Genomic DNA, 27,631 nt, shown 5'->3' on the forward strand with positions numbered 1-27,631 from the left:
TTTCATGGGAGTTATGTTCCTCATTCTAAGGAGGAATGAAGTAAGATGTAAATAAAGTAACTTAATTAGAGAAAGACAAAAAGTCCAATACAACTTTAGCACAGTAAATGAGAGAAGGATAAAGATGAAAATCAATGGTACAAAGCATTATGAGTTGGCACAACATTTAGATATCTGTTCTAACTGCGGTGAAAACCATTAAGCAATGCCCTTGTGGTCATAAAACAACCGACTCCCTAAGAGCTTGCTGAATTCTTCTAAATCCCACTAACCTTTAGCTACTTCCTGTGCAATGTTCACTTCACCAGATCCATTGTCTACAGTGCAAAAAACGATTGCCCTAACTCACATAAAAGATTGAAATGCTGATATATGTCATAAGTGAATACTATGTATTAATAGTTACCTTTTAAAAAATACATAAACTACTACATTAAAATACCATAACACTATAGATTCTTTAAATTTATTATGTACTAAATCATATATCTATGCATGCATACATGTATGCATATAGTTGCTTTAGGTAGAAGTGCCAAAAATCACAACAAATATTCCTGGATTTTGAGATAACTTGTAGAATCTGTGGCACAATACTAGCCAAGTTATAGGATCAAACAAAGAGCATTTTCTATTTTGTTTTCCAGTTTTCCTAAACTTAGGGTATAGTAACAGATACCAAAAGCAGCACAGTCTCCTCTTCAATTCAACAAACATCTGTCTACTAAGATATATAATGCTTATTTGTTAACATGTCTAGGTCCCTCAGAGTGCAACAGTATACAATACAGACAAAAAAAAATCTCTGATCTCATGAAAGTTACAACCTACAGAGAAAAACATAAAATTATTTCTTTGCCATTTTATTTAAATAAGTAAAATATACAATATCTGAAATAATGAGCAATAGTGGTAGATACCCAAAAAGACAATTAGGGAAGAAAGAAAATAAACTATTAAAATAATAAGAGTGTAAGGTAAGTATTTCCATTGCTTTTATTGCTACTATTTGTATGTTTGTTTGAGGCAGGGTCTTACTAAAAAGCCAAGGCTGATCTACAATTTGAGATCCTCTTGGCTCACTCAACCTTCCAAGTTGAATTACAAAAATACACCATTATGCAAGACCCACTTCTGATCTTCAGGTACCTAATTCTCTAATTAAGTTACTAATTTCCTTATGACATAGTAGTTGGTATATATATGGCAGAGGTCATTGGACTTTCTATAGCATATACAAGTGAAAATATTTACATTTCAAAGATTCCTGCTGTGACATTCTCCTGTTACAGTATTAAATCAGGCAGAGAAGTGAATTTGTATGTAACAATGATTTAACAGGGTCAGTGAGAGAGGTCAGTGGGTTATGACAGTTGTCATAAAGCCTGATAACTCAAGTTCAATTCCTAGGACCCATAGGCCTTAAAAAGAGAATCATTAACTAGAGCAACTAGAGAGCAAAAGGAGATCAAGGGGATACAAATTGGAAAGGAAAAAGTCAAGTTATCACTATTTGCAGATAATATGCTAGTATACATAAGTGAACCCCCAAAATTCTACCAGAGGACTCCTCCAGCTGATAAAACACCTTCAACAAAGTGGCCAGATACAAAATTGACTTTATACAGATGAAAAACTGGCAGAGAAAGAAATTAGGGAAACAAGTCTTCACAATAGCCACAAACAATACAAAATATCTTGGTGTGACTCTAACTAAGGAAGTAAAAGATCTGTATGACAAGACTTTCAAGTCTGTGAAGAAAGAAATCAAAGACCTCAGAAGATGGAAAGATCTCCCATGCTCATGGATAAATAGGATTAACATAGTAAAACTGGCCACCTTACCAAAACCAATCTACAGATTCAATGTAATCCCCAATAAAATTCTATTAGAAAGAAATATGCCATATATTTTACAAGTCTATGTATATATGTATGTATATATGTATGTATATGAAGAGTTAGAACATTTACTCACAGATAATGAGGTCAATTAAGGCAGTATATGCCTTTAATCTGAACATCAATGAAACTGAAAAAAAAGCACCATTTCAAGACCAGTCTTGGGCTACATTAGGAGTCTTCTCAAAAAATACATGATGAAAGGAGAGATTACAAAGGAACAGAAAAATGCTTTTTTTTTTTTTTTAAGGCAGGCAGGGGAGTGTGACATCTTATTCATTACCTTGACTGTGACAACAACTTCATGGGTAGATATATACATTCAAAATGTTTCCAAATTTATCTTCATACATAAACATGATAACAATTTACATCAATTACACCTCAATAAAATTGGATACAAAAAAGCTAATCACAAAAATCTGCAAAGGTTTCTACATAGTATAATTGTGATATCCTTTCATTTAATATATATAATTTAATATATATATATATTATATATATTAAATTATATATATATTATTACATATATATATATATACATATGTGAAACATTATACACATATGGTTCTTGACATTCAATGGATCAACTTACTAGTTTTCAACTTCATAGCGATACGAAAGATAAATACTTTCAAGAGAAAATGCACATGAATTTTCAATCTGGATCTTATTCCAGGCTGGTAGTACATAATCTGATCCTCTCTTGATTTTGTTAGGCAGTAGCAGTGAGCCACAGACACCAGTCAGCCAAACAAAACTTGGTGTACTATGTTGCTGTACTATGATATGTGATAGGTTGGATGTATTAACTGCGTTTTCAACTTAAAATGTTTTCAAGTCACAACAGGCTTAAACTTTGTATAACCCCATTGTAAGATTGTATATAAAATGTTACCTCTGTGTGTGGTAGAGTACTTGTGTGCTTTAGCTTTGGATAATACAAACAGCTTTTACTGAGGCTTACCTCAATAGGTATGTGAGTCAACTATGTTGGAAGCAGATTCTCAAAACTTTTTAAGCCTTCAAATAACTGGAGTCCTGGTCAACAACTTGAGGGTCATATGAAAGGAATATGCTATACTAAAACCACCCAGTTATACTGCTTCTGGGCTATTGATTCTCAGAAAAACACATCTGCTAATTAAAATTGCTAGGCTTTGGTAAAATTTAATGTGCAGGATAACATAGATCATGTACCACATATCATTTTTATGCAATAGTTTTAAATGGAGCATACATATCTTATAGGTGAGAAAAACCCAACTCTTTGATGCCCTAGTGAAGGAGTCAGTTACTGCTAAGCATTGTTTGTTTTGGTTTTTTTTTTTTACACATAATAAAAAGTAAGTTTATTTTAAATATCAAGGGAAAAGCACAGCCTTTTCTGAAAAGAGGAAACACTGAGATTTAGTTAATACACCTTTTCTTCAAGAACATGTCGACCCTACCCTTCAGGTGAAAGTAGAAATGACCCTGCCGTGAAAAAACAGTCTAGTGTGACAGAAAGCCAAAAGGGATACAATGTTTGCTTTGAAAATAAACCAGAAAAATATGAATAAATCTAGCCCTAATGTACATCATCAACAAAGTTTCTCCCTAGAGATTATCCATCACTGTGGGACTACTAGAAGTGTTCTGGGAAAACCCAGAGGATGGTAACTAATGGACAGACCCTCTTTCTGGAGGCTTCTCCCTCATATCCTTGCCCAAATGTAGTTTATTGTTTTTAAAGAAATCTCATTTTTCTCTATTAACATTCTTTAAAGATTTATTTATTGTATGTCTATAAATGTTTTTCTCTCACTTTCTCAGCTTCCACCCTGTGTGTGTGTATGTGTGTGTGTGTGTGTGTGTGTGTGTGCAATGCTAAGCATTATTAAATACTATTAACCATTGTTGCATGTATTAGCAATCTTAGTTCTATGTTGAGTTTTTGCTAACTTTATATTGATTTGCCATACTTGTTCTAATGTTTTTTGTTTTTTTGTTTCTTTTTTTCTTTGTTTGTTTGTTTTGATTAAAAGTATGGGCTTCTCAGTGATAAGAGTATTGATGGCTCTTTTAGGCGACCCAGGGTCATTCCCAGCACCTACATGGTAGTTCAACCACCTGTAAATTTAGTTCCTGATGATCTAAGGCCTTCCTCCTGACTTGCCTGGAATGCATATAGTATGCATAAGGTGCAGGCAAAACATTTAAACACATAAAAAAGTCAGTAAATCTAAAGGTTTAAAAGTTAATAAATACCAATATTAGGTGGCATTTGACAGCTTTTTCTTTTTTTCTTTTCCCTTTTTAATTTATTCTTCTCTCATACAATATATTCTGCCTTCAGCCTCCCTCCCTGAACTCCTCCCAGTTCTTCCCCACCCCCATGGAAGATTAGAGAGGAAGGATTGCTGGAGCTAGAGGGTTCCAAGGCCAAGAACACAGCCCACAGAGTCAACCTAGCAGGGCTCATACGGGCTCAAAGAGACAGAAGTGACAATCATGGAGACTATATAGGTCTGCATGCATATATGTTATGGTTGTTAGCTTAGTGTTTTTGTAGAATGCCTACCAGTGGGGCTGGGGACTGTTTCTGTCTCTTTTGCCTGCTTTTTCCTTCTATTGGGTTGTCTCATCCAGCCTTGCTATGAGGGTTTGTGTATAGTCTTATTGTAACTTGTTGTGCTGTGTTCAGTGGATATCTCTGGAAGGCCTGCTCTTTTCTAAAGAAAAACAGAGGAAGTGGATCTGGAGGAGAGAGGAAGTAGGGGAAAGGTATTCCTTCCCCTGGGGGTTGCAACATTGAGCCCATTAAAAGTCTTCTCTATATTGTTCCTGTCTACCTTTAAACATTGTCATTAGAACAGGCTGCATTGTAAATACAAAGAGCATATAATGGCTGCAGCTGTGGAGCTGCAACAGTGATGAAGGAAGAAGCAGCTACAGTGCCAAGGGGACAGATGTAAACTTCCAGAGAGAGAAGAGGACAAGGCTGAAGTTGGTGAAGGGGTGCAAGAAAGTTCTTGGCCATTGGAAGCATTTTAAGGAACTGCCAGTACCCAAACACTCTAGGCCTGAGTATTAACATTAGACATTACGAAGGCTCGAGAGTGACAACAGACTAGGCCTATCAGCTATAACACTAGTAACGCTTCTACAGTCTTAGGCTCAAGAGCTGTAATATTAACCATTGTAGGGGCTGATACCCATTAAGGAGCTTAACACTAGCAGATTCTGAATTATGCTGGAGCTCACTGTTGCTGAAAGCCAAGGATTAGAACATCTGTAGAGTGCCAGGGCCATTGGTACTTAACTGTATGTTTCTTAGTTTAAAACACGGAATAATAAAACTCTGGCTCCCAGGACTGTGAATGGAAGCTTATGGGTCTGCTAGCCCAGTCACAGCACTAGCACTTAAAGGTTCACAACTGCAGACAACAGATACACATCTCATCATCTACGAAAATGTTTATCTGGATAGAGCATAAGGATCACAGCCAGCAGACTGGTAACACAAAAAGAAAAGCACGAAATCATGAACATATCCCTCGCTAAATTCTCACAAAATAAACACTCCCTTGTAACCAAAATATGCAAAGACATAGAACAATATAACATGCTGAATTCCCACAGAATAAAGACACCACTGTCACCAAAATGTGCAGAATAAGACACAGAACAAAATTTCATGGAGGAGCCCTACAAGCCCTCCATATATCCAATTCTTAGTTTCTAGGAAGGGTAGTAACTAGGCTTATTCAGCTAATTTTTACACAGTAGATGAGTTTTGCATGAAGGGGTAGTTAAGACAGGTGTTTTCCATATACCCTAATCTTGCCCTGAACTCCCTGTATCTGCAGCTGGCTCCAAACTCATAATCATTCTGCCTCAACACTGCCTGCTTCTGCTCAGGGCTGGGATTACAAGTGTGTGATAACATCCCCAATTTAGTTTTGCATGTTTCTGAATGTCACAAAAATGGCAGCAGTGCGCAATCCTTTAGTTCAAGCATTTTTATGCTCACTACCATGCTCATGAAACCCATTCACATTGTTGCACAGACATGGAGTACATTCATTTTCACTACTGATTCTATGTTAGGTGTATGTTGCACTTTTTACTATTGATGAACATTGAATTATTTTAGATATAAGTTTGCTATAAGCGGTGCCCTATACATTCTTGTCTCCTGGAATTACTGATTCATAGACATACCTACATTAAGCTTTATTTGTATAAAACAATTTTTCTGTGCAATTACCAACAGGTTTCCAGTTCTTATACATTCTTAAAGACCTTTTTAAAAAATTTTTCAGTACTCTGATAGAAGGAAGTATTAGTATGCTGTATATATATATATTTTTTTACCAAGTGAGACATTTGAACATTTTTATATGTGGTAACTGGTCTTTTGGAGATCTTTTGTACATTATTTGCTTCAAGTCATACCCACTGAAGTATATATTTTTGTCTGTATTTTAAATGTTTTAGTTTATTATTTGTGTTTATATGCACACACATGTGTACATGCACATGTGATATGTATTTGCAGTCATTTGTGCCGTGGCACATGTTTAGAAGTCAGAGAACAACTTTGTTGAGACAGCACTCCACTTTCTCCTTATGTGGATTCCAATGAACAAAGTCAGGTCACCACTCCTACATGGTAAGTGCCTTTATCCACTGATATCTCACTGGCCTTGTTTCATTGTGTTTTGAATACAAGGTCTCACATAAGCAAGGCTCTCCTCAAACTTAGTATGTAGCTCAGGTTGGTCTTGAACTCTTGGTTATCCTATTTCAAACTCCCAAATATATGAGACAGGAAGCCAGGTGGAGCATATACTTTTAAAATAAGCAAACAGCCATAATTATATAAACGTTCCCTATGGCTTTGTGAAAACAAAGTCTTGAGCAGTAGAACAGCCATTAAGACAAAGAGGGCCATCAACATGGCTCAAGGGGTACAGGTGCTTAACACCCAAGCCTGGCAACTTTACTTCAAACCTCAGAACCCATGTAAAGGTACAAGGAGAGAACTGACTTCAAAAAGTTGTCCTCTGACTTCCACATGTGCATGTGCTCACACACAAATACCATGTGCAAACAAAATGTAATAATTTTTAAAAGATAAAGAACATCAAGTAGGAATATCAATAGTTATCTCTTCCAATATATAAAGATTGAGAATGAAAACTAGAAAAGTAGTAATGAAAAGGAACTTCTAAAGCAAGAACAAGACAAGGGAAGGGGCAGGCGATATTATGAAGACAAAACACATGAGTAGGATCTCACTCTTTTTAGCAGATTGAAAGTAAACCACAAAAAAGAAATAGGTCAAGAAACATGTTACCCATAGTCACAGTCAAGAAGGGCTTTTTGGAATAGAACAGGGTATAGATGGTCTTTAGCCTGTTTTATAGTGCTGTGCAATTTAGGGCAGTTCAGTGCTCTTAGGATAAAACACGAAATTTTACATAAACAGACATGGATCCTACCTGTAAGTGATATACATACCTCAAGGGTCAAAAAATTCATCCTTTAAAGATACTATTGAATTACCGAGTAAGGATGTATTAACCTTTCTTTAAACTCACAAGCGAACATTAGACTTTAATTTCCTTCTTTTTTCTTTCTTTTATGAGTTACCAGAATGTACCATAGCATTAGCTGCTTATTTTTACTTTACTTATTAAATTTTAATAAGACTCTTCAGATAGCAGAACAATCAGTTAAAGAAAGTTAATATTACCGGACAAGATCAATGCCTAATGGACACCATATATAAGTGAAAAAGAAGAAATAATGTGGCTTTGGGTTTCAAAATATTAAGCACATCACAGCGCAGAATTTCAGCCTGAAATGCAAAAAAAAATTAATTAAATGTGATCTTATAAGAGGTTTAAAATAAATTAGATCATATGTAAAGAGCTCAACACAACTAAAGTTAGAAAAGCAGAATAGATTGTCACAATTAAAATTCTGCCACTATTATATTGTATGCCAACAAAACAGATATTGAATAATCACTGCAAATAGCATACAAAAGGAATTTGGTATGTCTTGGAGGCCTTAAAAGGAAAGAGTCCTTTATAAGCTATGTATTGTTATTACATCACTATCTAACAAATCATGCCACTGTAATGAAAATACTTAAGGATATTATTACATTAAAGTCATTAAGAGAACTAAAACTCAATTGCCTGCATACACAATTAAAACATTAACCTCAATTCCAAAAACTGAATATGGAGCTGCCAAGATGCCTCTGCAGTTAAGAGCGATTGGTGCTACTACAGAGGACCCAGGGCCAGGTTCCCAACACCCATATCAGGTGGTTCACCACTACTTGTAATTCCAGTTCCATGGGATCTGATGCTTGCTTCTGGCTTCCTTAGCTACCAGGCATGCACATGATGCATATATATATATATATATATATATATATATATATATATATATATATATATATATATATGCAGGTAGTTACACAGACACACAAAATAAAAATCAATATATCTTCAGAGAATGATTATTCTGAATAATGAAATTCTCAAATAAACAATACTCATATATACTTCCTTTAATAATTGTTTCTGTTGGGTTCAAAATCCACTCAGCTCCCAGAAAAAAAAAAAGTTATTCGAGGGCTGGAGTGATAGCTCATTTTTGAGTGTTTACCTAACATATACAAGTCTCTAAGTTCAAACCCTAGCACCTTAAAAATATTTAATGAGGAAGTGATTTTCTTATCAAAGATCTTTCTCCTATAAATATCTTTTAAGGATATTTAAGAGAAATTTGTTTCAAATAATTAAACTAATAATACACCACAAACAGTAAGATTTACAACCCATAAAAGCACAAGAGTAGGTTTTAAAATTTTAAAACCCTGGAGAAGTGCTATTTTCTTTTGCAAACTAATAACTTGCTCTGCAAAAGCAGCCCACAGAAATTCATGATGCATTCCTTAAAGATTATATTATTGTGACACTAACCAAAGACAAAAAAAAAAAAAAAAAACTAAAACCTAATTCAGTTCAATCTAATTGAACTGGAAAGCTATGATTCATAAGAGAAAAAGCAGAAGAACTATGAAGTGAAGGTCAAAGAAAATTCTACCATTTAGAAAATAAGCTTAATCATATTTAACTAAAAAAAAAAACACCAACCCCTAAAAGGAAATGGAAGCTCATAAATTCCTATTTTGTTCAATGCCTGCAGAAATCACATACACTGTATATAGTATAGACTCATACTTATTATATTTGAAACATACAAATGTATTTTAACAAGTTGAGCTTATATGATATTGTATTTTGTGATCTACTTTTTAGAAATATTTATTCTAAGAACTTTTCTATAAAATTAAAATTTCACAAGCATTCATATACGATAATTCAACCATGTTCTAAATATTTTACTACTTAAAAATAAAGTGTAGTAGGTCTAATCATTTAAAACAAGCAGCCCTTAAAACATTGGTCTATTTTTTTTCTGCTAACAATAATGTAGCAGGGGACTGGAGAGATGGCTCAGCAGTTAACAGCACTGGCAACTCTTACAGAGGATTCAATTTCAAGCACCCACATCATGGCTCAAAACTGTCTGTAACTCTAATTCCAAGGGATCTGACACACTTTTCGAGCTTCCTTTGGTACCAGGTACACATGTGTTACATAGACATATGTGTAGGCTAAACACTTACATACATAAACTAACAAAAGGTTTTAAAAACCTCATGTACAATAAACAAATATAATATAGCAGACCAGGCATGATAGTGCATACCTCGAGTCCTAGCAGTTTTGAAAGCAGAGGCAGGCAGATCTCTATGAGTTCCTGCTAGTCTATTCTATATAATTCCAAATCGGCCAGGAATGAGATCTAATTGAATCTACATACAGAGATGTAGTAGTAGAAGTAGTAGTAGTCGTAGTCGTAGTCATAGTAGTAGAAGCAGCAGTAGCAACAGCAACAATGTATCAATATTTTAAAAATTTTATTCTCACTACTGATAACTTCCTGGAGACAAACAAATGAAACCATCAGATGTGGAAATCTGTAGTCAGCTATCTTATCCTTTGCAGCAACCATATTTTTTTTCTGGGAAAATTAAACTGATGACCACTAGATTTTTATATATAAGTAAATTGATTTAACCAATTTATAGACTGATGCCTACCTGAAACAGCATTGGAACCATCCTATGGGAAATGGGCATAGCATGACAGTGGCAAAGTTAGACCACAGACTGTAAGTGCAAGGTAACTGATACCAGTAAGGCAATTTTAACCAGGTCAGCGTGTTCTGTTCCTTACTCAGTTGTGAAATATGTGTAGGACACTGTTTCCTCTCTCACTAAAAGGTTTCCTGGTAAAATGTACTGAGACTCAGGGAAGCTTTAAAAAGAAAACTCAAGATATAATTTACATACACTTCAAGTGTTCACTACATGGGTTATTGTATGTACATGATTAGTTGTTGCTATTTTATCTATAGACCAAATTACATTTTTTGATCTCACCTAATTTGGTGCCATACACTATCACCAAATTTTAAAAAATACTGTACATCAATTCAATACACGATTTCAGTATCAAATGCAATTTATCCACTTGGTTTTCAGATAAATTAAACAATATATAAGTGAAATGATATCATAAAAGAAGATAATATGAAGTTTATAAAAATAAAGTTTTAAGGAAAATGTGACACAGAAAATTATGAATATAAAATACAAAAGGTTGAAGTTTGTATAAAACAACTGGCTGAAAGATTCTGTAACACTGATAAAGAGACATACTCCCTAATAGCCAGTGCCAAGAAACATGAGTTAAATGAACTGTGGTATCACTAAGATAAAAATAAAATCATTGACCAGAAACTTCATCACTTATGAGTTGAGACTAGAGGGGGAAAAAAAGCTTACTCTGTTATTCTCAAAAGAAAGCAACAAAAATGTCTTCAATACACACATAGCAGATTTTATAATAAATTTCTTATACTTTTTAAGTAGACCAGCAATACAGCCAGAAGTATAGTATATACTATACTTATATATTTAGAAATTAGCTCACACAAATTGTTTCCTAACATTTCCTAGATATACAACAGAAAGTGCAACCATGAAGTGACCACGATAAAGGCAACACTTTGAATCTACCTGATCCAGACCAATGGCCATTCTATAAACAAAACCTGAAAGATCTGACCCACTGGCCCTTCTCCAAAGATGGAAGCAAATAGCCCTGGAAGAAATGCTGATAAGCAAGCACATGGGCCAAAAGAATTTAGAATGCCATTCCATTCTAAATTATTAAGGGCAAAGTTTATAGTTCATTTGGGGGAAGCCTTGGCTGCCTAAGAATTACTACTCAACATCAACAGATTGTAGAAAGCTTACCACGCTGATTCCCCAAATATGTATTGCCCTGGAAGCCAAAAATCAAACCGAATCAGGGTATCTGATATCACGATGTCAAAGATAAAAAGAAACCTCTACAACTTGTTCCATCTGGAAATGTGTACTACAGTTCTTTTTTTTTTCCCCTGAACATTTGTCAGTTTGGTACTCCACTTTCTGAAGAGTGAACTTATTTCTGCTAATCCTTTATTTCTTAGATACACACCTTTCTTTTCGTCGTAAGTGAAGAAACAGGTGCTGAGCAGATTTGAAAATCCCCTTTTGCTGTCTCAGTTCTGTATTAAGGCCATTATACTATTTCACTTAATCTGTGTATTAAGATCCCTATAAATCCAGACATGGTGGCATATGTCTTTAATCCCAGTTCTCTAGAAGCAGAAGCATACAGATTTGAGTTCAAGGCCTGTCAGAGCTATATAATGAGACCCTATCTCAAAAACCAAACCAAACAAACAACAGAAACTCTGTAAAGCCAACAGAGCAGAACAAGCTTATAATTCCAGCATTCAAAGAAACTATATTTTCTAGGCACTTGAGTTCATAAACTTACTTGGCTTAGCTTCTCTATTTAATTCCAAGAGAATTAAGAAATAAAAATGGACAAAGGAAAATGGATTGAATTACAACTTGGTCAAAGGGGAGATCTAGTTTTCTCCCTGACTGGGCCTATGACCATTTACAATTTATAGAAATCTATATATGGGGCAAAGGCTAGAACACTTACATTTTTCAGTGGAAAGCAGAAAAAGGAAATTTATTTAATGTGTCCACACTGGGAAGAGGAAACAAGTGACCCAACAAACAGCCCTTGTTGCTGTCACCGCAGCCACCACCACCACCAAATCCTAATTAGAGGTTCTGAAGCAAGATTCAAGTTTAAATAAAAGGTAAAGAATACACAAATCTAAGTCTTAGTCTAAGTGTGGTCCTGCTCACCATTGAATTGACTTTTCATTGAATGGGTTTCAGTCTAATCCTCTAAATTGGTCTGACAAGTTCTTAAAACTGAAATCTCTCCAGGAAGACAAGTTCCTACCGTGGCTAAGGCCCTTTCCTTCTCCCAGAATGATATTCCTGGGGAAATTACCATTCCTTTGGCATCTCTAGACTATTTCATTTCTTCTAGGTCCATTACAATTTCACACTTTCTGTTCTAACACTTCAATTTTGAGGCAGAATACATATATATCTTAAGTAAATATAATAAGCAGAATGCAATTAGGGGCCATGATTAGATACAATCCTACACAGTCACATATTAAGAATTATTTTTCATAACCTCTTTGCTTTTAGTTACTTTCAGAAAGGCTGGCATAAGCAACATCATCTTGTTGATTTGAAACAAGGTCCTGTCATGAAGCCTAGTCTAGCCTCAAACTTATAAACCTCTTGTTTCCACTCAGCAAGTGTTGGATCATAGGCAAGAGATGACTTACCTACTGTGACATCTAAAAACTTAACTGCAGCATAGGCTAAACTGCCTGTGGTGGTTTGAATGAGAATGGCTCCTGTAGGCTCATAGGTTTGACTGTTTGGTCCCCAGTTGGTGGAACTGTTTGAGAAGGATTAGAAGGTATGGCCTTATTAGAGGTGTGACACTGGGAGTGGGCTTTCAGGTTTCAAAAGCCCACACCAGGCTCAATCTTACTCTTTCTCTGCCTCCTGCTTGTGGATCAGATGGAAGTATTCAACTATTGCTCTAGCACCATACTTGCCTGCCTGCTGCCAGGCTCCTCCCTGGGATGGTTATGTACTTACCTTCTGAATCTGTAAGAAAGTTCTCAATTGGATGTTTTCTCTTACATGTTGCCTTGATCATAGGGTCACTTCACAGCAATGGAAAATTAAGAAACTATGCTTTTGAGAGGGTTATGGGAGACCTGGTTTCCAGAATGAAGAAAATGGGGATTAGAGGATTCTCCATTTCAAAAAATACAGTGTTTATGAAATAGAGCAGTCCTACCCATTCAGCTCTTGATGGAACTCTTTTACCTATTCAGTCCTTTATCCACAAATCCATTACTTTGGTAGGTGGGAAATAGCAAACATTTTATCTTTTCTTTGGAGTCTAGTGTCAAGCTGTAAACTTCTGAAATCCTGTCTCACATACCAGTAAACATAAGTGCCCGATGGGTTAAAGTGGGAACAAGTATCTTTCTTTAGAATATCTCCTGTCCTGACAGTTGTGAGCCCAGGATGATTAATAATATTTCTGTTTCAGAAATAAGAAAACCACATCTTGGCTTGATGATAAAGCCACTATGTTATTAGAACTACTGTGCCTCAAGTCAGATCCATACTCAAATGCTATCCTTATTGTAGCAGTAAGCTAACAATGAAATAAGAACCAGTTGTTTTTCTTTTTTACCTGAAAATAGATTCTATTCTACAGTAGATGTTGATATTTAAAAGGTCATTTTTGCAAAGCTGAAACAGGTCCTAAAGCAAGACTTTCAGAGATGGAGCCCAGAGATCAGCTCTTCCAAGATTTTTATAGTAAGAACATTATAATTGAATCATCTCAGACCAATACAAATGTTGAATAACTTCCCCGTTCAAAGATTTTGCTCATATTATGCGCCTTTATTTAAATGCTAGTCCATTTTCAAACCTTAATTGATTGTGAAAGTAATTATTACAAGCAGAATAATTCCCTTCCTCCTTAGGCATGCATGCTGATTAGCCAGAACATCTCTGTCTGAATTTCTGAGAAGACTTAAATCAAATGGACTCATTCTTATGAACTGATATTCTAACTGTGCACAGTATTTCCCTCAGATGGCAAACTACTTAAGAGATGAGGACATGACTTGGCCTCTGCAGTACTGTCATTCAGTAACAAGCTGGCACAGAAAATGCTTAGGAGCTCCAGGATTAAACGCCAAAATCTCTTCGGCAGTCTAAATAAACCAGCTGTCTGTCTCACTACTTTGCTTTAACTATAAATTCCACTAATCTTTTTCACATGTTGATAAACTATTTCTTTCATTATCAACAAGAAACAGTGAAATATAGGCAATAATAACATAATTAGTTTTGTTCTTTCTGTTGTTTTGCTTTTTTGTTTATTTTTAACTTCTACTTTCATATAAAATAATTTGTTTTCTTAAAACATTTCATACATGTGTATCACTTTACTTTGTTTTCCCATTTTCCAACACAAAGCCATATGTGTTAGCTCTATAGTGAACATAGTTTTTTTTTTTGGAGACAGGGTTTCTCTGTGTAGCCCTGGCTGTTCTGGAACTCACTCTGTATACCTTGCCTTGAACTCAAGAGTTCAGAGATTCACCTGCCTCTGCCATCTAAGTGCTGAAATTAAGTGTATGTGCCACTGAATATAGATTCTTTTGTAGTCAGATACTATTATATTAATATTAATAGTAAGTCAGATTACTATTTTCCATTCACTAAACTGGTTGACAGCCTTTAGGCTAACAACCTGTAAAATGCATACAATTTATTAGCTGCTTTATAACCCCCTACATGTAGTAATTTGTAAGCAGTCCTCTGTTAATGGTTGTTCATTTAGGATGGTTTCATTTCATTATAAACAAAAGAAAAACACACTCCTCTTTTTTATACACACTTACTATTTTCTAATAATAAATTGCTTGGGTGAGTCATTATTCGGTAACTTACCATCTAGAAGGATATGATGAATTTCATTTTACCACTAGTGTATCAAGAGTATTAGATTACAGGGTGGTTGTCTCAAATCAGCAGAAGAAAGCAAATCCAATTAGGGAAGATAAGACTTTAGAAAGCATATTTATAAAAAAAAATAGTAAATGCAGAATTTTCTACTATACTGGCCTTTCTACTTAGGGTAACTTAATCCTTTATTTTATTTTACTTTTACCAAAAAGCTGTCCACTCATTTACATCATTTTATTTGGAAATGTTTCGAACAGTACAGCAGAACTGAACTTCAGGGACAATGGCTGTCAGTTTAGGCATCATCTGTTTATTATAAAAGGGAGGTATAGAAATTTACATGATCAAATAGAACATCAGCGAAATAGGCAGCTTCATGTGACACCCTTTCAATACTAATTTCAGTCCTAATAATCTCTAAATAAAAAATATTCCTTGTTGTCTAGAATACTCTGGTGCCTTCATATGCTGGGAGAAGAACTTTGTCTCCAACTTTTATACTAATTGGTTGAATCTCTCCACCCTTCCCTTTCACACCTGATCCCACAGCCACAACCATTGCTTGCAATACTTTTCCTTGAGACTTTTCTGGAAGCATAATGCCACCTTTGATTACAGTTTCAGTAGCACTCCTTTCAAGGAATACTCTGACAAAGAACAGAAAAAACTTCATAAAAGCTTGTCCAGTCATGACTTGCACCACAACAGCTCCAGACTCTGCACTCATGCAGCTACAGCAAGGAGTCCTGTGGGCTGGCTTAGGACACTTGAAAAGGCCTGCAGCATGCAGGCCCACTCCCATCTCTTATATTTATAAGAAAGAGCTTTTTTTCTTTCAGGCATGATAGAATATGCCTCTCGTCCTAGCATTGGGAACATGGAGCAGGAAAACTGCTGCAAGTTCAAGATGAGTGTAAGTTACACAGTGAGTACCAGGCCAGTGGGGGCTATAAAGCTAGAAGATGCCTCAAATAAACAACAAAATTCTTTCTTAAAACGCTGCCTACTTAACACATTTGTGAGTATTAGCATTTTGTTTTTCAACTTTGATCCAGTAAGTTAAAAAAAAATGGCACTTCATTAGTTTACTATTCCTTGATCATCTATGGAACATGTAACATGAACATATATGCTAGATGCAATGATCTCTCTTATCATTTTCACATAAAACCATAAGGTTTCTTTTTGCCATGGGTATGTACACTCACGGTAAGATTTTTTTTTAAGTATTCAAGAATATTTTCTTCTCAAAAACTTAAACCTTCTACATAGATGCACTATCTTGTTAGACTCCTTCACATATATGGTCTTTTATGGTGGTATAGTCTCTGATAAATTTCCCTTGCTCTACTCAATAACCTCCCACCATTCAGAATAAGTAAGTCCCATTAAATTCAGTGGGCCACATACAAAAAGAAGTAGAAAAGAACTTTTTTAAGAAGGGCTGCAGAAACAGAGTAGAAAGAGGGAAAGGACTAAAGAAATTACATAAACATATGAAGCTGTAAATTCATACAAGCAGATAAATCAATATATGAAATATATTTATTTCCCTACATCGCCTACTTTCCATCTCCCCAGACAACAAAGCCTTGTTTATAATAGGTCTGGTAGAAATGAAGATATTTTATGTTGCTCAATCTAACTATCAGACTATAAAGCAATGAGCCTCATTAAGAAAAAAAAAAAAAAAAAAAGGAATCTAGTGCTGGTAGAAGGAAAAAGTACCAGAGATGGCACTTTACTTCAGGGAAGTGATTTCAAGCAGTTCTAACAACTTCTTAAACCACTGTCTATATACATGAAATTGAAGCCTAGACAATGATGGGTTAATGGTCGGTAAAACTACATTTTGGCGAGTACTGCTTAGATGTTGAGTGTCCTTGGCCCTCTATATACATTTTAATCTTATTTCAGGATCTGTACTTCAGAAACATTTCACTGGATCTCTTTTGCCCTCTTTGAAATGTGCCCCCATTAAATAAATGTCCATTTTCTGCTTTCCACTACTGTCACTTTTCATTGAGGATTGGTGTTCCAACCTGGCTTGAGGCACAGAATTATACTCCAAGTTTGATAACATACTGAGTGACTATAGCATCCTTTGGAGAATTGAAATCTTTGGTCACAGAGTTAAGAGCCCTTAGTTTCGCAGCCAAATGAATCTTCTTTGAAATTACAAAATATCTAACACCATATACCACCCTGAATGCACGAGAAAATCTGGTCTGAAATTACCTAACACAAGGGGTCTTTTCAATCTTTTTTTTTCCTCAAAGTGTTCCACAAGGAAGTAAATGCTCTGTTGCCTAACTGAACACAATTTTCTATAAATGAAAAATATAAAAAACATTCCTAAGAGCCCCTCCCTTTTTTTTCTCCAAAACTTGTAGAAGGAACCACCGTCTCTGGGGGAAAAGATTACTAACAGATATCAATATCAACATAGAATTCCTGTTAATATAGCAAAGAAATATAAATTTATTTGTCAACAAATATTTTGCATATGAGGAAAGAACAAGAATACATAAAAATTAGTTGACAACTATTTGGAAAGGAATAAAGAACACATGTAAACTGAGAAATAACAGAAAGGAGGCCCTTAAGAAGACAATAGAAAATAAAAGGAGAGGTAGAATTTAAAAAGACAAACAAACAGAACAAAAAATGAGGGTCCTAAGGGTTTCCAGCTGGCCCAAGCCTCATTCCAGACTGAAAAAAGAAATTCACTGATAACCAGAGATTCTGTTGTAGCAGGGTCCCAAAACTTAGTAGACCTCCAAACCTTGGCACAAATGATCCATGATGGAAATACGTTCAGGCTGTAAAATTCAGCATTTAGACAGTACCACCTGACAAATCTTTTTAAAAAAAAAAAAAAAGGCCCAATTCATTAAAGTCCATATAGTTTTGGGGAAGTCTCTAAATGGACTAACCTTGCTTTTTAGATTCTAATGTCCTGCTTCTGGCTAACTGTCTGTTAACTGAAGTATGCCAACTCAGAACTTTGGTTTTTTTTTGTGCTTAAAAGCTCACCCTGAGAAAAGCTTAACATCCCAATCACTCGGTGTAGTTACTGGCCAGCTAATAAAGACTTTCTATTAGTTTCAGCCCATATCCAAGCAGTCTTCTTTGGTGAATACCCCTACAACATTTCTGGAGGTCCCACTGAGATTTGTCCCAGAGAGGCAGACCAAAACACCGGGGAGGGGGGTGTTTCAAAGCCTCTGGTGGGACAACTCCCTGCCTTATGATCTGTGTTCCATTCCATTGGGGAGCTGAATCCTTTTGACTCTGCCAAGTCATACCAAGAAACAAACAAACAAACAAAAAACAAAAACAAAAAACATCTACGTGGAGCAAACATACTTGCTCATTTTTTTGGCTGCCTCCTGCTCATGGTCAGGCTTGGCCCTTGTGTGGAGGTGGGGAGAAGCCAGGCCTCTGATCCATGGCCTGCTGTCCTTTAAGAAGAATGCATACAGGGAGAGGGAAATCATTCTCCAAGGTGAGTATTCCCTCTCTATGCCTGCTCTAAGCAGTCCTGGGGAAGAGGAAACATCCCTTGGGTTGAACCCAAAGGAAGAGAGAAAGTTCCATTCCTTTCTTATTTATGATTTATGCCGCCTTTTAAATCAATGATCTGTACAATCCACACCGTTGTCTAAAAAGGAATAAAAAAAATACCACCCTTGGGCTGGGAACAAGGATTGCTGCCTGACACCACAGCCTGGACAAAATGGATTTCCCTTTTGTTCAACACAACCAAGGAGACTTTAAGCATTTTTCACTAGGTACTTTTAAAGAAAGATTAGAGACAGCTCCTAAAAAGAATTATTTGTCACACAGTCAGTTCCAGATAAGAAAAAAATTATAAAAGTTCAAAAAATTGTAAGTATTAGCAGGCCCCAATTGCTGGACATAACTCAAAAGGGTGTTTAACAACAGACAACAGATAGGGACAAGACCTTCTACATAAACTGAAAAACACCATCACCTTCTGTGTGTGATGATGAAAGGCAGTTAGACTTACAGATATCGAGCAAAATGTTAATGTCTCACCCTCTGACAGAAGAAACAAATAGCCCAGGACTGGCCCAATACCAAGGTTTTATAATTTGTTCACCTGACCAGTTCATCTACTTCCATTCAGATTAAACAATACCAAGTGACCCTGGAAACAAATGGGGAAATTGCTGTCCTTATTGGCTGGCTTGAAGAGAGTCATTCTGGTACCCTGTTGGTCACCCTGGAATATGCCTCTCCTGCCTGTGAAGAAACTTAGGCACCTCTGGTTCTCATGAGTTTGATTCTTCCAAAGAAGCAGGTGTACACTGTTTTGGAGTTGAAAGATGTGTTCTTCAGCCTCCCATTGGAAGAGGTGAGTCGATCCATCTTTGCTTTTAAATGGACAGATACGATGGGAGGTTACAACAGGAAACATTCCTGGATCAAGTTGCCCCAGGATTTACAGAAACGAAATGCTGACTTCTCCCATCCCATCATCAAGTTTCCTAAGAATTAGACTATAAAAAGACCACTGATGGATTGCTGCAAGAGCTACAGATCTTTGGCTACAAAATGTTGGCTAAGAAAACCCAGTTTATAGGCTCCCTATCTTGACCACCAGCTTATGAAAGGCAATGAGAGCCTGTCTCAGAGTAGCATTGCTGCCATCCTTCAGATTCCAACTCCCAAGTCTAAGAAACAGGATTGAGAATTTGAGATCTGAGAGACAGCTGCAGCAGGGTACTGCTGCATCTGAACACCAGAATTTGTGGAAATATCAAGGCCTCTATACACCAGCATGGGATCAGGAGTTTGGCAGAGCGATAGGCACTAAGCCCCTAACCTGGACTGAGACTAAATAAAAGACAAAAGGGGTTTTAACCTGAATTTTGAGGTCTTGGAAATATCCCATGACATTTCTGTCAAAATGACTGTGCCCTGTAGCCAGAGGATGGCCCCACCTGCCTAAGTATCTATGGCAGCTACTGCTAGTTTAATGAAGGAAAGCAAACAAATTAACTCTGGATCAAGATCCTATACTCACAACAAAGTTGAGGCTGTTCTCTGAGAAGCAGCACCAGAATGCTAGCTGTCTTTAAAGACTGTGTGGCCCTACTCCAGGCCAGACTCAAGACCTACCCACAAGTTCAGCTGAAAAACCCACTGCCATCAACTCTATTATGCACAGGCATTCATCCATGAATGTCTGGAGATGAAAGATAACACAAAGTTCGTGGGACCTCCAGTAGTTACTTTTACCAAGACAATTCAGGCCCGTGCCAGTTACCTCAGCCCAAAGAACAAAATCAATTGATAGGACCCACACTCTTGGATAGGGAAAACAAAAGTCTACCATCATATTCATGGACCAGTTATCAGTATGGTTTTACTACCAGCCATGTCCATGGTGTGGTTTATAAAGAGAGAGGGCTTCTCACTGCTGAAAAACATGGGACATGAAACCTTGGCCCTCCTTTAGAGGCTACTTGGCTTCCCCTTCAAATTGTTGTCCTCCACTGCTGGGCTGCTGCCCAACAAATGGCCCTAAGACCAATGGGGCCTATTGATATTCTGATGACATATTACAACCCGACACTGTGTAAGACTCCATGGTAAAGAAAAAATGTAAATCTGTCTTAAGGTTTTACTGCGGTGAACAGACACAATGACCAAGGCCACTCTAATAAGAACTTATATTTAACGGGGTCTGGCTTACAAGTTCAGAGGTTCGGTCCATTATTATCAAGGTAGAAACTTGGCAGCATCCAGATGAAGGTATGGTGCAGGAGATGCTGAGAGTTCTACATCTTCATCTGAAGGCTGCTAGCAAAATAGTGGCTTCCAGGAAGCTAGGACTAGGATATTAAAGCCCACACCCACAGTGACACACCTATTCCAACAAGGCCACACATCCTGATAGTGCTGCTTTCCCAGCCCAAGCATATACAAACGATCACAACAACTCAAACCCACAGGTTGATAGATGGCTTAGTGTTTTCATTGCTGTGAAGAGACACCACAACCAAGGCAACTCTTATAAAGTACAACATTTAATTGGGGCTTGTTTATAGGTTCTGAAGTTCAGTCCATTATCATCATGGTGGGAAGCATGACAGCATCCAGGCAGGCATGGTACTAAAGGAGCTGAGATTTCTACATCTTGTTCTTAAGGGAAACAGAAAAAGACTGACTTCCAGATTGCTATCATTGCCCACTCCCACAGAGACTCACTTCTTCCAACATGGCCACACCTATTCCAACAAGGCCACACCTCCTAATAGTGCCACTCCCTTGGCCACACATATTCAAACCGCCACAATGGAGGATATCGGAGGGGAAGATCATACTCCTAGAAACAATTGGCAGGACTTTTGGTAACTAACCTTCACCAGGCTACTTATCTAGGGTCCATAAACATTCTGAGTTGTTCAGTCCAAGATATGTTATCCCTTGACTGGACAGCCTATCATGAGATGTCTCAGCTAGATGCCAGGCGTGTCCTCAGCTAAATCCAAAGCAGAGAGCCCTTACTCAGGATGAGAGAGCAACATCTCCACAAACTCTGGAAAAAAAACTGACTTCACCAAGATCCAGCCAGCTGGGGAAGAACAAAATTATTTGATAATTTTTAAAAATACCTTTTCCAGGTGAGTAAAATAGTTCCTCACCCAAACAGAAATTGCTCAAATAGTAGCTAAAAAGCTCCTCCAGGAACTGGTCCCTTGATTTAGCCTCCCCCTAGTAATGGGGTCCAATAATGGCCCAGCTTTCATAGTCAAAATCTCTCAATTAATAGCTAAGACTTTAGACACAGATTGAAAACTTCACTGTGCATATAGAACTCAGTGTTCTGACAAGGCTAAAAAAATAAATAAGACATTAAAAGAAACTTTAACAAAACTCTCATTGTCCAGCATCCAGCAAAGGACGAATAGGCCTCCTTCCTTTCCTTTGCTACACCCCATATAGGGAGGGATTTATCCCCTATGAGATTATGTTTGGAAGACCTCCCCTACTGCTTCCCAGGCTCAGAAACCAACAGTTGGCAGATCTCTATTTCTTTCTCAAGTCGCTACAGGTACTCCAGTCCTCCATAGAAGCTATTCATTGGACTATCCAAGAGATCCAGCCAACCTCCAAGTCCATTACCAGTTTCTCCTTGTTCCAGTCCAGTGATGTCTGTGTCAGGCAGGTAGCTAAAGGGTCACTAAAACCAACTTTGAAAGGACTCTAGATAGTGATTCTCTTCAGTCCTATATTTGTAAAGATAGCTGGCATTAATTACGTTATGGATCCACCTCACTTAGGTCAAGAAAGTGGAAGCCATGGATGCTGCCAAATGAACTATTTCCAGACTGTGGACCCATTGAAATTTAGGTTTCATTGGGCTCCAGAGACTTCTACTCTATACCCGCTCTACTTTCTCCTGAACCTTGTGTTTAATATGAAAACAGGGTTATGGTCTAGCCCCTATGGCCCTTTGGCCTGAACCTGGGAACTGATGAAGTCAGATACAGAGAAAGTATTAGCTAGTGTGACTACAAACAAGCAACCCACTTTTTATCTTGACTTTTATTTGCCAATGTCCATTTTAAACGTCTGATTAGACTGGAGAAAGGAAAGATATAGAATACTTAATTTTCAATTCTGTGCATGCCTTGTGACTGGGGGTACCCTAATTGCCATAGCAAGGTAGTTTCCTTTACAAAAATTGGGTTTGTAACTGAGGCTTCCAAAAGGAAAAAAAAATCTTTAAATGACTCTGGTCTTTGGAAAACATTAAAACAAACAAACAAAAACAAAAAACAGGGGAATCTGACTCTATAACTCAGGAAGGGTCCCTAGCGATAGAGTTAATCATTCTCAGGCCCAGCTTCCCTTGACCCAAATTAGCCAGGATTGCCTATTATGCTTAAGATACCTATCCCTTATACTATACATGTTAGGAACTAACCAGACTGTCAGTTGACTGACAAAACTCTGTGACTGGGAGCAGCCCCCAAAAATGTTAGAGGACTTAAAAGCGGCTAGAACTTGTCTAATATCCAAAACTGTTAACCTAGGCATTCCCCCTTATTCTGATGCCCATGCCCACTGCCTTATGGGTTAATTCATATGGATAACAGCAATATTACCGGATCTCAGGGACTACTTGGTGAGCATGTACTAATGGTTTGACTAAATGTGCCTCTTCTGCTTTCTAAACTAAGTAGATAGATTGATCAGGTCCTAGAGATATCAAAAGTTTTAGTTTGTGAATGAAAACAACATTTACATTCCCTTGCACAAATGGTCCTACATTACTGGAGAGGCTTAGACCTCTCATGAGATAAAAGAAAGTATATATGGCTTTGGAAAAAACCTATTGTTTCTACACTAACTAATCAAAAAGTAGAAAAAAATTATTGCCATAGTTGAGAAAATAATTGATACCAGACTCTGTTCTCTTGGTCCCTCCGCCTAACTACTTTGTTATTAACACTGGCTGGGCCTTTAATTCTCATTCTGATTTGATTAGCAGCAAGGTCCTGCATCTTACACTAAAATAAGATGAGCCCATGATTTGACTCATTCACTAAGACCAGTGGGGAATGTAACAGGACACCAGTTGAAGCTTAGTAGGCCCCAGACTTTAGCACAACTGACTCCATGATGGAAGTACCAATCAGGCTGTAAAACTTAACACATAGACAAAATCACCTAACAAAACTAAAACAAAGGCCTAATACATCAAAGTCCATATAGTCCTAGTAAAGAATCTAAATGTACTGTACTATACTTTGTTTTGGGGCTTCTGTAGTTTTATTTCCTGCTAACTGTTCTTGGTAACTGAAGTATGTCAATCCAAAACATAGGTTTTGTGTCTAAAAGCTCACCCTGAGAAAGGCTGAGGGCTATACTGGGATCCTGGACACCTAGTATAGTTGCTGACCAGCTAATGAAGACTTTCTAATGGCTTAAACCAAGGTCCGAGCAGTTTTCTTTAGTGAATACTACATATCACTGTTGGATGCATCTATTAAACAAACTCCCTACAAATAAAATCACCACATTTTGCAAACAGGGAAGAGGTTGTAGAGTTGTAATAGCTCATCTGGTAAAGCACTTGCCTAGCATGCACAAAGCTCTGGGTTTTGTCCTTAGTATAAATCAAACACGTGCAAAAATGCCTGTTACTACAGATCTCTCTCTCTCTCTCTCTCTCTCTCTCTCTCTCTCTCTCTCTCTCTCTCTCTCTCAAAGTGATATAAGAAATAAGATCTTCTTTGTAAGAGAGAATTCTGCCAAATCCTCCTTCTATTTGCCCTCTTTCTTCTTGTATGTAATAAAGTCATTTGAACAATAACAGCAACAAGAGTTTTATGCTATGTTTGTCAAATTAGAAAACTAGAAAGGTATATATACATGAAGACATCCTCTAAGAACCAGGCATTTTCAAGTTTACTCTCTAATGTAGCTACGTATTTACCTAAGGCTTTACTGATTGTAGTCCTGTTTTGTTTGTTTTTTTAAAAGATGGGCAGATGAATAATAATTAAACTTTCTACTTGCATAAGAAAGACAGATACACATTAAAGATGCAACAAAAACATCTTACACTCTATGAAAGGGCACACAGTGAGAAGAATGATAAGGTTGACTGAACCTGGAAAAAAATATGAAAATAAAGATTTATTTGCCAGGAGCAAAAGGGAAAGAACACATTATTCTGCCTTCTTCCCAGTACTCCCACCTCTATTCCCATGCTAAATAAAGAAGACTGGGAGCCTAGAACACTGTAATGAAAGATAACTTGTCTTTATAACAAAAGTTAAAAATAAAAATGTACCACAGCCAAGTATTCTATCAAAGTTGAATGATTACAACAATGAATATAAAACTTGTCCCACACTGTGTATATACTAATGGATATAACCAAGGCGATTTCACCAAACTAATTAGTCACAACTCAGTGACTACTTAAGTATGTATCAGATATGCTGTTGCATCTGACCTGATAATCTGATCTTCCAAGTCTTCTGACTAAAACCTATTTTTATTCCTTCCTCTGTAGTAATCAGCTCACTTCCAGAATAAAGAGAAAAGCATCATGATGTCATTGTGATCATTAAAAAATTCTCAATGCAATTATGAATCTGGCAGAGATCCCAGGAGAGCAAATCAGACTACTCTAACTCACAGCTTCAAAGTCTCCTGAGACTGACTAGATCTAAGAACTTTAAGAAATTATTTCGCCATCTATTCATTTCCTTGGAAACTGCCTCTGAAATGTCTAGCTCCAACATTAACTACCAAGAAAAATCAGTCTTAGAAAAAGGTCCTCCTACATACCAATATTGCTGCTAATTTGATGAGAAAATTCTCTTTGAACAAGTATTGGCACAATTCCATCATATAATGGGGTTCTACTTTACTATTAATTTTAAGTAAGACTTTCTCTATGTCTATAACATAAATATGGAGATAGGCAGCAAGACCCTTGAAAGCATAGCTCTTTTCTTCTTATTTAATTGAGGCATTCATTCATCTACTACAGATGTGAGAGCAAGTCAAAGGATAGTAATCAATGTGTTTTTTTTTTTAGAGAATCAACTGAAATGAAACTGGATCCTCGGAAGAATCAAAAAATCCACTAAATTACAAATGAATCTTTTTTAACCACCTGGGGGAAAAGTATACCATTGGCTACATTCATGATTGTCCATGAAAACATTCTTTAGCCCAACTTGCCTTGTCATTCTTGTCTTAAATCATTTTTCAATTAAAGCCTGAAAGTAGCTTAGAGCATTTGATTTCAACTCATGATGTCTGAGGGAGAAAGAAGCTGCTTACAAGTTGATAAGTAGCTGTGGGTCACAAGAGTCAACAGCAAGATAACCACTTAAGGAACTGAGAAACGCCAAATATTTTCAGAGTTCCTGAGTCTACCTATATCACCTAGAACAGAACACTTAAGGCTCTGCTCCAAATCCTAAGTAAAAACCTCTTATTCTCTGCTATTCTATACTTTTAAATCTGTTATAATTTCTTCAAGTATCTTAATTTCTATATACATCTTTAAGGTGTTCCTATAAAAAATCTCATTTACTTTGCCATTTGTCTATGAGGCAGAAACTACAAAATGAACTTTATTTAATTAACTTGTTTTCTATTCCCTACAGTCCTCCAAAAAATGAGTTTGGCAAAAGTACGAAAACATTGTGACAGGGATCTCCCCAAAATAGTTCATTTATATAGCACTATATAATAAGCATATCATAATAGGTGAATTTTTACCTAAGATAGTGTTAAACATGGCTGAGCATCTACATTATTGAAAGAAAACTTAAAACTATTTTTCTTTAATGTTTACATTTAGCTATTTTACTGAGTAATTTATTACAGCGGGTACATTATTAATGCACTCTACTATCACTATCATGCATTAAAGATACAATTTCTTAAAAAAAGCAAGCATTTGGTGCAAAACAGCTGTAAATAGTTTTCACTTTTATTAAAAAACAAAAAGCAAAAAAAAAAAAAAACAACAATCTGCAGATTCTGTGCAACATATTTTCAAATGCAATATATTTTAGAGAGCTGGGAATTATACAGCCTCCTAAGGGTTATTTTTACATCTAAAACTTGCTATACCCACACACTGTTGTATGGAAACAAAAGTTTTGAACACTGTAAGAATAGTAACTAAAGTGGTTTTGAAAAGATGATTCAGTAGAGGTGGGTGTTTCCCTTGGTTTAGTCTGTCTTTCCATAATAAGGGAAAAACAGGCTTGAAACATTTCCATTTCTGGGTATGATAAACTTAGTACCTATAGGATCCCCACATATAAACAGGAAAAGAATTACAAAATGTAATGATCCAAATACAATAAAAAGATAAATAAACAAGATAGAAGCATACAGAATCTGAGAAAGAACTCAGAATTTCTAGGAGAGATGAAAGCCACATGGAGCTCTTAGCCCTCACTTTTAATCAGGGCTACACATAGTACTTACGGTGAAAGCAGTGAGAGAGCAGTGAGAGGACATGGGCTAAACCTCTCATTTCTCTGGCTTACAGAGCAAGAAAAGTCGTATTGGTAAATACTGATAAGTGTAAGAATAGTAGGAGGAAGAGAGCTAGAGAGTGTGTCCAGACTTTTGTCTACCAACATTTCTAACTGAACCATAGATAAAGTTCCTGAAGATATGCGAAGCAAAAAAATTGTAAACTAAGCCCAAAAACTGCCACAATAACATTACCAGTATGTGCAGAGACATAGATTGACACAGGTTGGAGAGTGTGCAGTCGCTTGGTAGAAGTGAGATGGTGTGGTGTGTCTTTCAGCATAAGAGTGCTTACAAACAAAATATATATGGCAAAAGTGAGAGCAAAAGAAAAAAAATACGTAGCAGTCTGGCTTTAGAGAAGTAGAGGAAATCGATTCAAGGAATCATGATCATTCAAAAGAAAGAAGAAATAAGGGGTGAAACCTGAATCTCTAACTATTGGTATTTCTGACTAAGCCCTGAAACACTTTTATAGATACCAGACAGTAAGTGGCTCTAACCATAAACAACAATTAGATAAGAGCTACTTCAAAAGCCGTAGTAACTCAGTGTGTATGTATGAGAGAGAGAGAGAGAGAGAGAGAGAGAGAGAGA

The 27,631-nt window shown here is 36.6% G+C and overlaps 1 protein-coding gene across 3 annotated transcripts in view; it reads right to left on the bottom strand.

Annotated features, from left to right (window-relative positions):
* The window catches only part of Prrg1 (proline rich and Gla domain 1), a 125,922-nt gene that overhangs the window by 77,768 nt on the left and 20,523 nt on the right, over window positions 1–27,631 (bottom strand). The gene's annotated exons all lie outside the window — the stretch shown is intronic.

Source organism: Mus pahari, chromosome X, assembly GCF_900095145.1.
Source record: "Mus pahari chromosome X, PAHARI_EIJ_v1.1, whole genome shotgun sequence".
Taxonomy (NCBI): Eukaryota; Metazoa; Chordata; class Mammalia; order Rodentia; family Muridae; genus Mus; species Mus pahari.